The sequence below is a fragment of the Ranitomeya imitator genome, chromosome 5, assembly GCF_032444005.1.
Source record: "Ranitomeya imitator isolate aRanImi1 chromosome 5, aRanImi1.pri, whole genome shotgun sequence".
In the NCBI taxonomy this organism is placed as follows: Eukaryota; Metazoa; Chordata; class Amphibia; order Anura; family Dendrobatidae; genus Ranitomeya; species Ranitomeya imitator.
In genome coordinates, this window is record NC_091286.1 from 654,256,743 (window position 1) to 654,270,095 (window position 13,353).

At 51.3% G+C, this 13,353-nt stretch overlaps 1 protein-coding gene across 2 annotated transcripts in view; it reads left to right on the forward strand.

The window, feature by feature from the left end:
• The window catches only part of GCFC2 (GC-rich sequence DNA-binding factor 2), an 86,272-nt gene that overhangs the window by 17,509 nt on the left and 55,410 nt on the right, over nt 1-13,353 (forward strand). The window lies entirely within an intron of this gene.

The following is a 13,353-nucleotide window of genomic DNA, read 5'->3' on the forward strand; positions in this document are numbered from 1 at the left end:
ATTATTTTTTTCTGCGGCTTCCCTGGATCCTCAAAAAAAGGGGGTGCCTGTTAAGGGGTTCATTATGTGGGTCGCATTTCTTCCCAGCCGCCGCGCCTATTCGGCTGCAGCCGCCCCCTCTCCTGTTCCGGCGGTGCTGCCTTTTCGGACTACCGCGCCGCTTCCTATCTGTCACTGCGCTGTGCTCTCATCGGCCTCCTTAAAAGCGCGGCCGTGCCACACCGCTTCGGGCCCCTGCGGCTTCCCTGCTCCGGCGCTGTACGGGTCCGTTCCTTTCCTCTGAGCGCGGCGGCTTTGCCAGCCGCCACATCGCTTTGGCCCCCGGCGTTCTCCCTGCTCCTACAGTGGCCGTTCTTTTTCATCAGCGCGGGGGCTTTGCAGCCGCCGCATTTTCCCACCACTACAATCCGGCCACGGTAAGCGGCCATTCCTTCTCTCTCAGCGTGGCGGCCTGCCAGGTCGCCACACCGTTTGGGCATGCGGCCGCTGTTTGCAGTCGCTCACCTACCTCATCGCTTCCTCCATGTGGCGCTCTGTGCCTACGCCGCGGCCCTACTCCGCCGGTCTCCTATTCCTAATTTAGGCCCCGGCTTCTGCCCGGGCCTACTTCCGGTGGCGGGCTCCGCCCCCTTCCCTCTTTCATCGAAGGGGCTTTTCTCCCACCCGACAATTGCACTGAGGCACCGCCTCTTTTCCCTGCCCACCGGCGCCATCTTGGGACTCCCGAGCCATGAGCCCTCTCCTCCACACAGGATACAAGACAGCCGCAGATCGGTCCAAATTGCGCCAGGAGGCCATTCCACCCTCCTGCCTAAGGGACCACTTCTCGCCAGAGGTCCATGCATCAAGCTGGTCAGCTTCACCCCGCAATCCGTCTGCCGTGAGTAGCTCTGCAATTGCAGTCTGACACTCCCCTCTGCCCTCTGTCCCCTAACCCTCTGGCATTTTCCTCACGGACCTCTCTAAAATGTCTAACTCTAAAGGGGGCCGCTCTCGTCCTCCTACTTCATCCTCTTCTGCCTCTCCGCTCTGTCAGGCCAGCAGCAACCCGATTGTTCCCACCGCCCAGCATCCTCCGGCCGGTCCGCCCGAGAGTGATACCCCCATCCCAGGCTGGGTTTTCTCTCTGTCTCAATCGGTGGCCGATCTAACGCGGGTGTCTCAAAATTTCTGGTATCCGTGCTGGACCGATTACCTCCGCAGCCCCCCACAGTGGCCAGCGGGTTGCAGGAGCCTCCGCCCGAGCCCTCCTTGATAAGCTGCAAAAGGTCCAGACAGGAACGTCTGTCTGAGTCCTCTTCTCGCTCCATCTCGCCACACGGTCCTCCTCTGCGGTCGGCGTCCTCCCGATCCTTCTCCCCTGAATCAGGCGAGGCGTTATCTGATGCGCCCTCGGAGGACATTTCGGAGCTGGATTCTAACCAAATCGCCACCATGAGGGATATGGTTCAGAATCTCATTGGAGCTATAAACCAAACCTGTGGCATTATGGATCCCTCTACGGAACCCGCAGATCAGGCGGTTTCGTTTATACGGGCTATACCACCTTCTAAATTTTTCTCCAGAACTTACTGCCAATTGGACGGACTCCCCCTTGGTGGATCCCCGTTTCCAGGCTCTCCACCAACACTGTGCTTCCACTGTCCGGCGGAGCATCTCTGAAGGACTCTAACGATAGTTATAGAATCCTTTGTGAAGTCAGCCTTTGAGGCAGCTGCAGCCGCTTCAAATGCCCAGTTTTCGCTTCCACCTGGGTTTCGAAACCCCTTTCCAAATGGGCCAAAGAACTCCGTCGAGATATCCTGGAAAGAGCGCCTCCTGTGCAACTGGCGGAGCTTGCCATCCAGATTTCCCACGCGAGTGAATACCTGGTCTCCGTCTCTCTAGATTCCGCGTCTTGTGCGGCTCAGGCATCCAGCAATGCCGTTACCATCCGCCGGACCGTTTGGCTCAAGACCTGGGGGGCGGACTTATGTTCCAAAAAGTCCCGCACCAGTCTCCCCTTTCAGGGCTCACGTCTCTTTGGTTCCAAGCTGGACCAAATCATTAAGGACGCCACCGGGGGTACAAGTCTCCTCTCCTCCAGGTTAATCCTCGTCGCCCTCCTCCTAGACGGCAGTTTCGGTCCTTTCGGCCTTTTTGATCGTCTCACGGCACCAACCTCCTTTTCTCAACAGCACCAGAGTCCACAGGCACGTCAAGAGAAGAAAGCGGTGCCCTTTAGGCCCACTCCGTCCTGGCGTCCTCGCTACTCTCCGGGTAGATCCTCCAGGCCAGGACTGGAAGATCCACCTCAGCATGACTCTGACAAGACCACAACCCACCTCCCATGTTGGGTGGCTGTCTTCTCTTTTTCAGGGACGTCTGCACCTCCGCAGTAGAGGATGCATGGGTCAGGGAAGTTGTATCCTCGGGATACAAGATAGAGTTCGTTTTCACGACCCCGGGATCGTTTCTTCGAATCCCGACCTCCCAGAGATCCCGCTCTAGTTCCGGGTTTCTTCGCAGCCATCGCTTCTCTTCTCAAAGCCGGGGAAATCGTTCCCGTCCCAGAAAAAGAACGGTTCACAGGTTTCTACTCGAACCTTTTTGTGGTACCGAAAAAAGACGGCAAGGTTCGCCCCATTCTGGACCTCAGATTGCTGAACAGGAGAGTTCGTCTGAGACACTTCAGGATGGAATCCCTTCGTTCAGTAATTGCTCCCATGGAGGCTCAAGAATTTCTGTGTTCCATAGATATTCAGGACGCCTACCTCCATGTCCCGATATTTCCTGGATGTCACCGATTCCTGCGCTTGGCGGTGATCCAGGAACACTTTCAATCCGTCGCCCTGCCGTTCGGTCTCACAACCGCTCCAAGGGTATTCACGAAGATCATGGCAGCGCTGTTGGCCATCTTGAGAGTCAGAGGCCTGGTCCTATTTCCATTCCTCGACGACATCCTCATCAAGGCTCCGTCCTTTTCTCAGGCTCACGAAAGTCTGTCCGTCGTTCTCAATACCCTAGCCGTCTCGGGTGGCTGGTCAACCAGAAGAAGTCCTGCCTTATTCCTTCTCAGCGCATCATCTTTCTGGGCATGCTCTTCGACACTTGTCAGACCAAAGTCTTCCTTCCCAAAGACAAGAGATCCTCTCTTTGTCGGGACATACGATTGCTCCAGGGTCCTCGGCCTCCCTCCCTCCGATCGGCCATGAAGGTTCTGGGGAGGATGGTATCAACATTGGAAGCGATTCCCTTCGCCAATTTCATCGCGACCCCTTCAGCAAGCCATTCTGTCTCAGTGTGACAGGTCTGTCTTCTCCCTGGTTCGTCCGATCCGACTCTTTTCTCGGGTCAAACGGTCTCTCAACTGGTGGCTGATGTCACCTCTCATCTCCCAGGGCAGGTCCTTCTTTCCAGTTCTCTGGTAAGTGGTGACGACGGACGCCAGCCTCCTCAGCTGGGGTGCGGTTTTTCGCCACCTCACGGTTCAGGGCCGTTGGTCGGCGCAGGAGTAGTCTCTGCCGATCAATGTCCTCGAGATTCGGGCCACCTTTTCTGTCCCTCCGCCACTGGGAAAGGATTCTCAGGGGTCTGCCAATCCGGATCCAGACTGACAACGCCACCACTGTGGCATGTCAACCATCAAGGGGGGGACTCTGAGCTCCTTGGCCCTTGCTGAGGTATCCAAGATCCTACTTTGGCCCAGGAGAGCTTGGTTTGCGGAGCTCGTCAATCTTCTTGCGGACGCTCCCTGGCGCCTTCCAGACAGGCCCGATCTGCTGTCTCAGGGTCCGATCTGCCACCCGAATTCTCGGTCGCTCAGTTTAACGGCGTGGCTGTTGAGACCACAGTTCTAAGCGTCCGGCCTTTCGGACCGGGTGATTCACACCGTGATTCAGGCTCGGAAGCCCTCATCTTCCAGGATCTACTATCGTACCTGAAAGGCTTACTTTCGTTGGTGCTAGTCCAACTGCGTTTCACCTATGTCCTTTTCCCTGCCTTCCATTTTGGCCTTCCTTCAGGCAGGACTGGATTCGGGCCTGGCTCTTAGTTCCCTGAAGGGCCAGGTCTCTGCGCTTTCCATCCTCTTTCAGAAGACTTTAGCTTCTCGGCCACAGGTTAGCCCACGCTGTCCCTCCCTACAGGGCCCCCGTGGATTCATGGGATTTAAACCTGGTTCTGGACGTTCTGAGGGTTTCCCCCTTTGAGCCTCTCAAGGAGATTCCCCTGTCGGTTCTATCTTTGAGGGTGGCCTTTCTTGTGGCCATCACCTTTATCTGCCGCTTTTCCGAGTTGGCGGCCCTGTCCTGCCGACCTCCGTACTTGGACATTTACCAGGACAAGGCGGTCCTCAGGCCTCCGCCTTCCTGCCTTCCTAAGGTGGTTTTCCACCTCAACGAGGACATCGTTCTATCTTCCTTTTGTCCAGCTCCGGCTCATCCCCTGGAGTGATCGTTGAACAGGCTGGACCTCGTCAGGGCAGTGAGGATCTACCGGGATAGAACGTCCACTTTCCGGAAGACGGATTCCTTTTTCGTCATTCCTGATGGCACGCGCAGAGGCCAGCCGACTTCTAAAGCGACTATTGCTCGCTGGATCAGAATGGCAATTTTTGGAGGCTTACCGGGTCTAGAACAGAGTGCCTCCTCCTGGGATTAAGGCTCACTCTACCCGGGCAGTCGGCGCCTCCTGGGCGGTGCACCACAGGGCTTCCGCCCTACAGCTTTGCAAAGCGGCAACTTTGTCTTCCATCCACACGTTCGCCAAATTTTACAAGGTCCATACCTACACTTCGGCGGATGCCAGCCTAGGCAGAAGGATCTTGCAGGCGGCAGTGGTGAGTCCTCTGACCTGATGGAAGTCTGTTTTTCCCGCCCTAGGGACTGCTTTGGGACGTCCCATGGTTCCTGTGTCCCCCAATGAGAGGCGGTAAAGAAAACAGGATTTTTGGTTGCTTACCGTAAAATCTGTTTCTTGAAGCCTCCATTGGGGGACACAGCTCCCTCCCAATGTTTCTGTTATCTGTTCTATGACTGTTCTCACGTTTACAGTTCTCAAGTTTGTGGTTATGGTTTTCAACCTCGCTACTTATCTCCTACTGCTTTCTCACTAACTGAAGAGTATAATGCCAGTCGGTGGGGTGTACACTGCAGAGGAGGAGCTAACTTTTTTATTTGCATAGTGTCAGCCTCCTAGTGGCAGCAGCATACACCCATGGTTCCTGTGTCCCCCAATGGAGGCTTCAAGAAACAGATTTTACGGTAAGCAACCAAAAATCCTGTGTTTGCCCCATTAAAAATAAAACCATAAAAAATACGCACATTTGGTATTGTGGTGTATGTAAACGTCCAATCTATCAAAGTACAAAATAAATTAATCTGATAAGTAAATGGTGTAACGAGAGAGGCTATCACAACATTCTATCTTCCCCAAAATGATATCCATATGAACGTAAGCTCAGGACGCAAAAAATAAGCCATCACGAGATCACAAAAAATTGGGGTCTCAGAATATGGCGACAAGAAAAATGTATTTTTACTCGGACTCCCATGACAGCACGACGAGAGAGGGGATCCGCCCATTAGGAACAGGAAACCTACAGATACAAAAGGGCGGTACCTCTCCCTTGCCTCAGTTGGTTTCCTGTTCCTGAGGGGACGGGTGCCTACAGAAGGAGCCCAGGCCGGCCGATTACGGTAGCGGGGGGGTCTCCTACCTCGGCCGGTTCGGAGATCCCTGGAGACGCCACGGTGGTCCTTGCTGGATTGCACGTCGGTGGCGTTCGCAGCAGGGAGCGGAGCCCGGAGGATTTTCCTGCATCCATCAGCGTTGGCGCAGGTAAGTATTTCCCATTGGTGGCGCAGTGGTGCGGCATGGCTGCGGGTGCCGGGCTCAGATATGTGGAGTGAGCTCCGGAGCGCTGCCGATCCGTCCCCGGCGTCCTGCGCCGCTCTCAGCGTGTGCTGGAGCGTTTCCGGGTGCGGTGACGTGGGGGGCGGAGTTTGGTAGCCGCTTCCGGGTCGCCGGACGTCTGCGCATGCGCAGTCGATCCAAGATGGCGGCGCCCGTCGCATCTGGACGCCGGTTCGTCCAACAGCCCTCCTGCCCTCCCTGCTGTGTCCGGAGCCAATAGGGATAGCGCTGGCCCATCTGCTGACCGGATCCAAGGGGGATTTAAGCAGTTAGCAATGTCAGAACCCTGCTTTTGGTCGCAATTCGTCATGGAGAGTGGTGGTGAGCAGCAGCAGCTGTCAGACGAGGTGCGTCAGAAGCCCAAGAAGGATAGAGGCGACCAGCCCAGTCGCAAAAGCTCATCCGAACAGGGATCTAGAGCTTCGACTAGCAAAGAACCCCCTCGGATTCCGGTACTTTACTTTGGCGCACGGGTAAGTGATCTACGTGAAAGTTCACTCTGTGACGCAGCCCCTTATACTTTATTTTTCCAGGGGAAGAAGAGTACGGGGAAATCAAAACATAAGGAGTGTGCCCTCTGTGGAGTCCCCTTACCTGACTCTTGTCCTAAAAAGTTATGTGCCCCCTGTATACAACAGACGGTGAGGTCTACAGGAGTGGTTGGGTGGAAGTGACTTTAGGTCAGATAGTAGTTATCACTAGGGTTGAGCGAAACGGATCGTTCTTTTTCAAAAGTCGCCGACTTTTGGCAAAGTCGGGTTTCATGAAACCCGACCCGATCCCTGTGTGGGGTCGGCCATGCAGTACGCGACTTTCGCGCCAAAGTCGCGTTTCGTATGACGCGCTTGGCGCAATTTTTTTCAGCCAATGAAGGGGCGTGGGCAGAGTGATGACATAGGTCTTAGGGGCGTGGACGCCTATCGCCATGGAGAGAGAGAGAGAGAGAGAGAGAGGAAAAAAAAAAAAAAAAATTCCCATTGGCTTTGCATTGGGTTTCGTGTTTCGGTTGATCCTCGACTTTTCGCCATAATCGGCCGATTTCACTCGACTGGACTTTTGAGATAGTCGGGTTTCGCGAAACCCCGCTCGACCCTAAAAAAGTCAAGGTCGCTCAACCCTAGTTATCACCTATATTGTCCTTCCTTAGGTAGCAGAAGAGTCCATGAATCCGGCAGGCCTAAGGGAAATGATCCGGATGGAAGTGAGAGAATCACTAAGGTCCCTATCCCAGGCAGAAAGCTCGAAGCATAAGTCCTCTCTGGACTTTAATTCTTCAGAAGAGGAAAGAGAGGAAAGTACCTATCTCTCTAGTCCTCTCTCCTCTTCATCAGATGAGGAGTCTGGAAGATTTTGTCTACTCCTGGATAAAATTGACAAGGTGGTCAAATCAGTTAGAGGCACGATGGGTATAGAGGAACCCAAATCACAGCCCTCAAAACAGGAGTTGATGTTTAGTGGATTAGATCGTAAAAAACATAGATCTTTTCCGGTAAATGAGAAGATCCAAGAATTGATCCTCCAAGAATGGAAAAAAACGGAAAAAAAGGGGGCCTTACCGCCAGCTTTAAAACGCAGGTATCCCTTTGATGATCCGGTTGTGGATACGTGGGATAAAGCCCCGAAGTTGGACGCGGCAGTAGCAAAAGCGTCAAAGAAAGCCTCATTACCCTTTGAGGATATGAGGTCCCTCAAAGATCCTCTAGACAGGAAGGCAGATATCTTCCTAAAAGGTACCTGGGAGATGGCGGCAGGATCCCTCAGACCAGCCGTGGCTGCAACATGCACAGCCAGGTCATTAATGGTCTGGCTAGATCAATTAGAATCTCAGCTTAAGGACGGTGCATCCAGAGATTCTATTCTGAAAGCGCTACCAACAATCCAGAATGCTGCGGCCTTTCTATCGGACGCATCTGTGGACTCTGTCAGAATGGCGGCTACAGCGGCAGGACTATCTAACGCAGCTCGCAGAGCCCTATGGTTAAAGTGCTGGTCAGGTGACATTCAGTCCAGAACTAAGCTATGCGCCATTCCGTGCGAGGGACAATATCTCTTTGGTCCAACGCTGGATGAGTTACTGGAGAAGGCAGGCGATGACAAAAAGAAGTTTCCCAGTCTGTACTCGGCATCCTACCGCCGACCCCTTAATCGAAGAAGGTTTGGTCGCGGGAAGAAACGCGGGTCCTCTCCCACTAGAGAAAGTTTCAGATGGGTAGACAGACGCGGTAGAGGTACGGGCTACATGTTTCGCCGTTCCTCTAAGGATCAGAAAAAAACGGACCAATGACTAGCGATCCCTGTGGGGGGTAGACTGTCGGCATTCTCCTCAGCGTGGCTTGACATTACGAACAGTAAAGGGGTCAGAGGCATTGTTACTAAAGGTCTAAAGCTGGACTTTAATCATTGGCCTCGAGAAAAATTTAAATTAACCCCTTTACGTTCCTCCCCCCTGGAGCAAGCAGCTCTAGAAGCAGAGGTCATGAACTTATGCTCTAAAAATGTATTGGTGGAAATCCCAGATTCAGAAAGAGGAAGGGGATTTTATTCTCCTCTTTTTCTGATAAAAAAGCCAGATGGATCTTTCAGAACGATCATAAATCTAAGATGTCTTAATGAATTCCTGGTTAATGAATCCTTCAAAATGGAAACAATTAATTCAGCAATAAAAATGTTGTTTATTCACTGTTTCATGGTAGTTGTAGATCTTAAAGGGAACCTGTCACCCCGTTTTTTGAGATTGAGATATAAATACTGTTAAATAGGGCCTGCGCTGTGCGTTACTATAGTGTATGTAGTGTACCCTGATTCCCCATGTATGCCGAGAAATACATTACCAAAGTCGGCGTTTTCGCCTGTCAATCAGGCTGGTCTGGTCAGGTGGGCGTGTTCACAGCGTTCTTTTCTTCCCCAGGTTTCCGTTGGTGGCGTAGTGGTGTGCGCATGTCCAAGGTCCGGATTCCCTGTGCCCACGTGAAGACACAGCGCGCGATCTGCGCTGTCATTCCTTTCATCGGTGCGGGCGGCCATCTTCCTGGGGCCGCGCGTGCGCAGATGTAGTGCTCTGCTGCACGGGGCTTCAGGAAAATGGCCGCGGGATGCCGCGCGTGCGCAGAAGAGATCGCGGCGGCCATTTTCCCAAAGCCGAGTTTGCATCTCGGCTTTGGGAAAATGGCCGCCGCGATCTCGTCTGCGCACGCGCGGCATCCCGCGGCCATTTTCCTGAAGCCCCGTGCAGCAGAGCACTACATCTGCGCACGCGCGGCCCCAGGAAGATGGCCGCCCGCACCGATGAAAGGAATGACAGCGCAGATCGCGCGCTGTGTCTTCACGTGGGCACAGGGAATCCGGACCTTGGACATGCGCACACCACTACGCCACCAACGGAAACCTGGGGAAGAAAAGAACGCTGTGAACACGCCCACCTGACCAGACCAGCCTGATTGACAGGCGAAAACGCCGACTTTGGTAATGTATTTCTCGGCATACATGGGGAATCAGGGTACACTACATACATCATAGTAACGCACAGCACAGGCCCTATTTAACAGTATTTATATCTCAATCTCAAAAAACGGGGGTGACAGGTTCCCTTTAAAGATGCATACTATCATGTTCCGATACATGAAGATTTCCAGAGGTTCCTGAGAGTAGCTGTGTCAGGGGGGGGTTGCATTCGCCATTTCCAGTTCAGAGCTCTTCCCTTTGGCTTATCAGCGGCTCCTAGGGTATTTACAGAACTGGTGGCTGAGGTCATGGCGCACTTACGAGAGTCCGACATCTTGATCATTCCCTACTTGGATGATTTCCTTATAGTAGGGAGCTCTGCAGACCATTGCCTGTCCCAGCTAGAAACAGCCACCTCCAAGCTTGAGCGGCTGGGGTGGATCATAAATTATGAGAAATCTCGTTTACAGCCTCAAAAAATACAAAAATTCTTAGGTCTGTTACTAAACTCAGAATCCCAACAGTGTTGTCTTCCACCTGACAAATTATTACATATCCAGCAACAGGTGTCTAAGGCAATTGACAAACCATCCATGACCCTTAGACAGGCTATGTCACTATTGGGTTCCTTAACCTCTTGCATTCCCGCTGTCCGTTGGGCCCAATTCCACACCAGACCGTTACAATCCGAGGTGCTGGCTAATGATATAATCTTACAGGGGTCCCTGCAGAGTCAGATTACCTTAGGTCCAAGAGCACTCACATCTCTTAGGTGGTGGCTAGTCAGTAAAAACTTATCGGCGGGAGTTCCCTGGGTGTCTCAGGTAACACGTGTTATAACAACAGATGCTAGCCCTTCGGGTTGGGGAGCACACATGGATGACATGATGGTTCAGGGTCTATGGCCCCCTCCCCTAACATCAGCCTCCTCCAATCATAAAGAGTTAATGGCAGTAGAGCTTTCAGTGAATAAATTCCTCATATGTCTGCAGGGTCATCATGTCAAGATCCTATCGGACAACCAGGTGGCGGTCGCATACATAAATCATCAGGGTGGAACTCATTCCGAGTCACTGATGAGAGTGGCGGATCGTCTATTCCAGACAGCGGAAAATCACTTCTTATCCCTAACCGCTCTACACATAAGAGGAAAAGAAAACGTCAAAGCGGACTTTCTAAGCCGCAACACCTTGAGGCAAGGGGAGTGGTCCCTAAACAATTACGTGTTCGATCAGATTGTCCACAAATGGGAACATCCAGAAGTGGATTTATTTGCTACCAGGGACAACCGGAAGACAACAAAATTCTGTTCCCTGAATCCCAGGGAGAATCCTCTAGCGGTAGACGCTTTTCTGATCAATTGGGATTTTCAGCTGGCGTATGCATTTCCTCCACTAGGCCTGTTACCCTTAGTAGTCAGGAAGATAAGAGAAGATCGAGCCAGAGTTATATTGATTGCCCCATTCTGGCCCAGAAGGGCCTGGTTCACTTGGCTCAGGATCATGTCAGTGGAGGATCCCTGGGTACTTCCGGAGATTCCGGATTTGCTCTTCCAGGGTCCGATCAGTCATCCGCAAGTAAAGAACCTTCATTTAACGGCATGGATTTTGAAAGGGCGTTACTAAAAAAACAAAGGGTTCTCCCTGAGTTTAATTGAAACCCTTATGAAAAGTAGGAAGCAAATAACCACAACAATCTACGCTAGGACCTGGCGGAAGTTTCTGGCCTCTTCTGATTTCAAATTAGAAGAAGGAATACCTATAAAACAAATATTAGAATTCCTGCAAAAAGGCTTAGAGTTAGGTCTATCCACTAGTACTCTAAAGGTACAGGTCTCGGCCCTAGGGGCTCTATTCTCCTGTAACATCGCCAATAATTACTGGATCTCAAGGTTCATTAAAGCATCTAGTAGGTCTAGACCCATACATAAAGATAGATCTATGCCCTGGGATCTCAACTTAGTCCTATCAGCATTGACTAAAGAGCCGTTTGAACCTTTACAATCAGCTTCAATTAAGGCCTTATCCCTTAAGACAGCATTTCTGGTAGCAATTACATCTGCCCGTAGAGTAGGAGACATACAAGCTCTCTCCAGGGTTTCCCCTTATACAGAGTTTCTACCAGACAGAGTAATCCTCAGACCTGACCCAGCCTATTTACCAAAAGTGTCATCACGGTTTCACAGGTCACAAGAGATAATTTTACCATCCTTCCTCCCCAATCCTGCTAACCCTAAGGAAGAACTACTCCATACATTAGACGTTAGGGGATGCCTGCTAGAATACATCTCTGTTACTGACACATGGAAGAAAGATGATGCATTATTTTTATCTTTCCAAAATCCTAGAAAGGGACTCAGGGTATCAAAATACATGCTAGCAAAGTGGATTAGGGAGGCTATCTCTTTGGCTTATACTGCAGGTGGGGGTCCGGCTCCGCAGAATCTGAGGGCGCATTCCACCAGGACCATGGCTACATCCTGGGCGGAAAAGTCTGGAGTATCAATCGACCAGATATGTAAGGCGGCCACATGGTCATCCCCGTCCACCTTCTTTAAACACTATAGGTTGGATTTGGGGGCTTCCTCTGATCTCACATTCGGGTTAAGGGTGCTACAAGCCATAGTCCCTCCCTAAGGTACCTTACATCTCTGTAATTCTCTCGTCGTGCTGTCATGGGAGTCCGAGTAAAGCATTAAGCTACTTACTGGTAGCGGCTAGGGTTGAGCGAAACAGATCGTTCATTTTCAAAAGTCGCCGACTTTTGGCAAAGTCAGGTTTCATGAAACCCGACCCGATCCCTGTGTGGGGTCGGCCATGCGGTACGCGACTTTCGCGCCAAAGTCGCGTTTCGTATGACGCGCTCGGCGCCATTTTTTTCAGCCAATGAAGGAGCGTGGGCAGAGTGATGACAGAGGTCTTAGGGGCGTGGACGCCTATCGTCATGTTGTCGCTTGTGCGCTGTAGCGATTTGCACTGTGTAACACCAGCTTTTCAGTTCAGGGAGGGAGAGAGAGAGAGATCCTCGACTTTTCGCCATAATCTGCCGATTTCACTCGACTCGACTTTTGAGATAGTCGGGTTTCGCAAAACCCGGCTCGACCCTAAAAAAGTCAAGGTCGCTCAACCCTAGTAGCGGCATTTCTCGGAGGCCCATGACAGCACCCTTAGTTCCCTCCCTATTCACGTGGGGGTTGCACTTCCTATAGTTGTATATATCTCACATTGATACCCAGTTCCAAATATATGGCTGAAATTTTGTATATAATCTGTATATAGTGTATTTTTTGTGCCACTAACCGCGGTAGTCCTCTCAAGACTCTGAAATACAACTGAGGCAAGGGAGAGGTACCGCCCTTTTGTATCTGTAGGTTTCCTGTTCCTAATGGGCGGATCCCCTCTCTCGTCGTGCTGTCATGGGCCTCCGAGAAATGCCGCTACCAGTAAGTAGCTTAATGCTTTCTTACAAATTACCACATTTTTTTCCCATTTGAATCCCGGAAATTTCCCCATTCACATTGTAGCAAGAACACAAACGACGCATCCGTCATTACTGGATGCTTCACACACGTTTTTCACTATTTTCTGGAATTACGCTTTTTTGGTCGCCGCGACATTGCATCAAAAGAACGTATCTGCACAAAAGTGATATCATTAAAAATGTCAGCTCGGCACGCAAAAAATAAGCCCTCACCCAACCCCAGATCACGAAAAATGGAAACGCTACAGGTATCGGAAAATTGCGCAATTTTTTTATTTATTTATTTTTAGCAAAGTTTGGAATTTTTTTTTTCACCTCTGACATAAAAAATAACCTAGGCATGTTTGGTGTCTATGAACTCATAATGACCTGGAGAATCATATTGGCAGGTCAGTTTTAGCATTTAGTGAACTTAGCAAAAAAGCCAAACAAAAATTTTTTTTTTCTCGTTCTCTAGTACAAGACATGGTAAAACCAATGGTGCCGTTCAAAAGCACAACTCGTCCCGCTAAAAATAAGCCCTAACATGACCATATT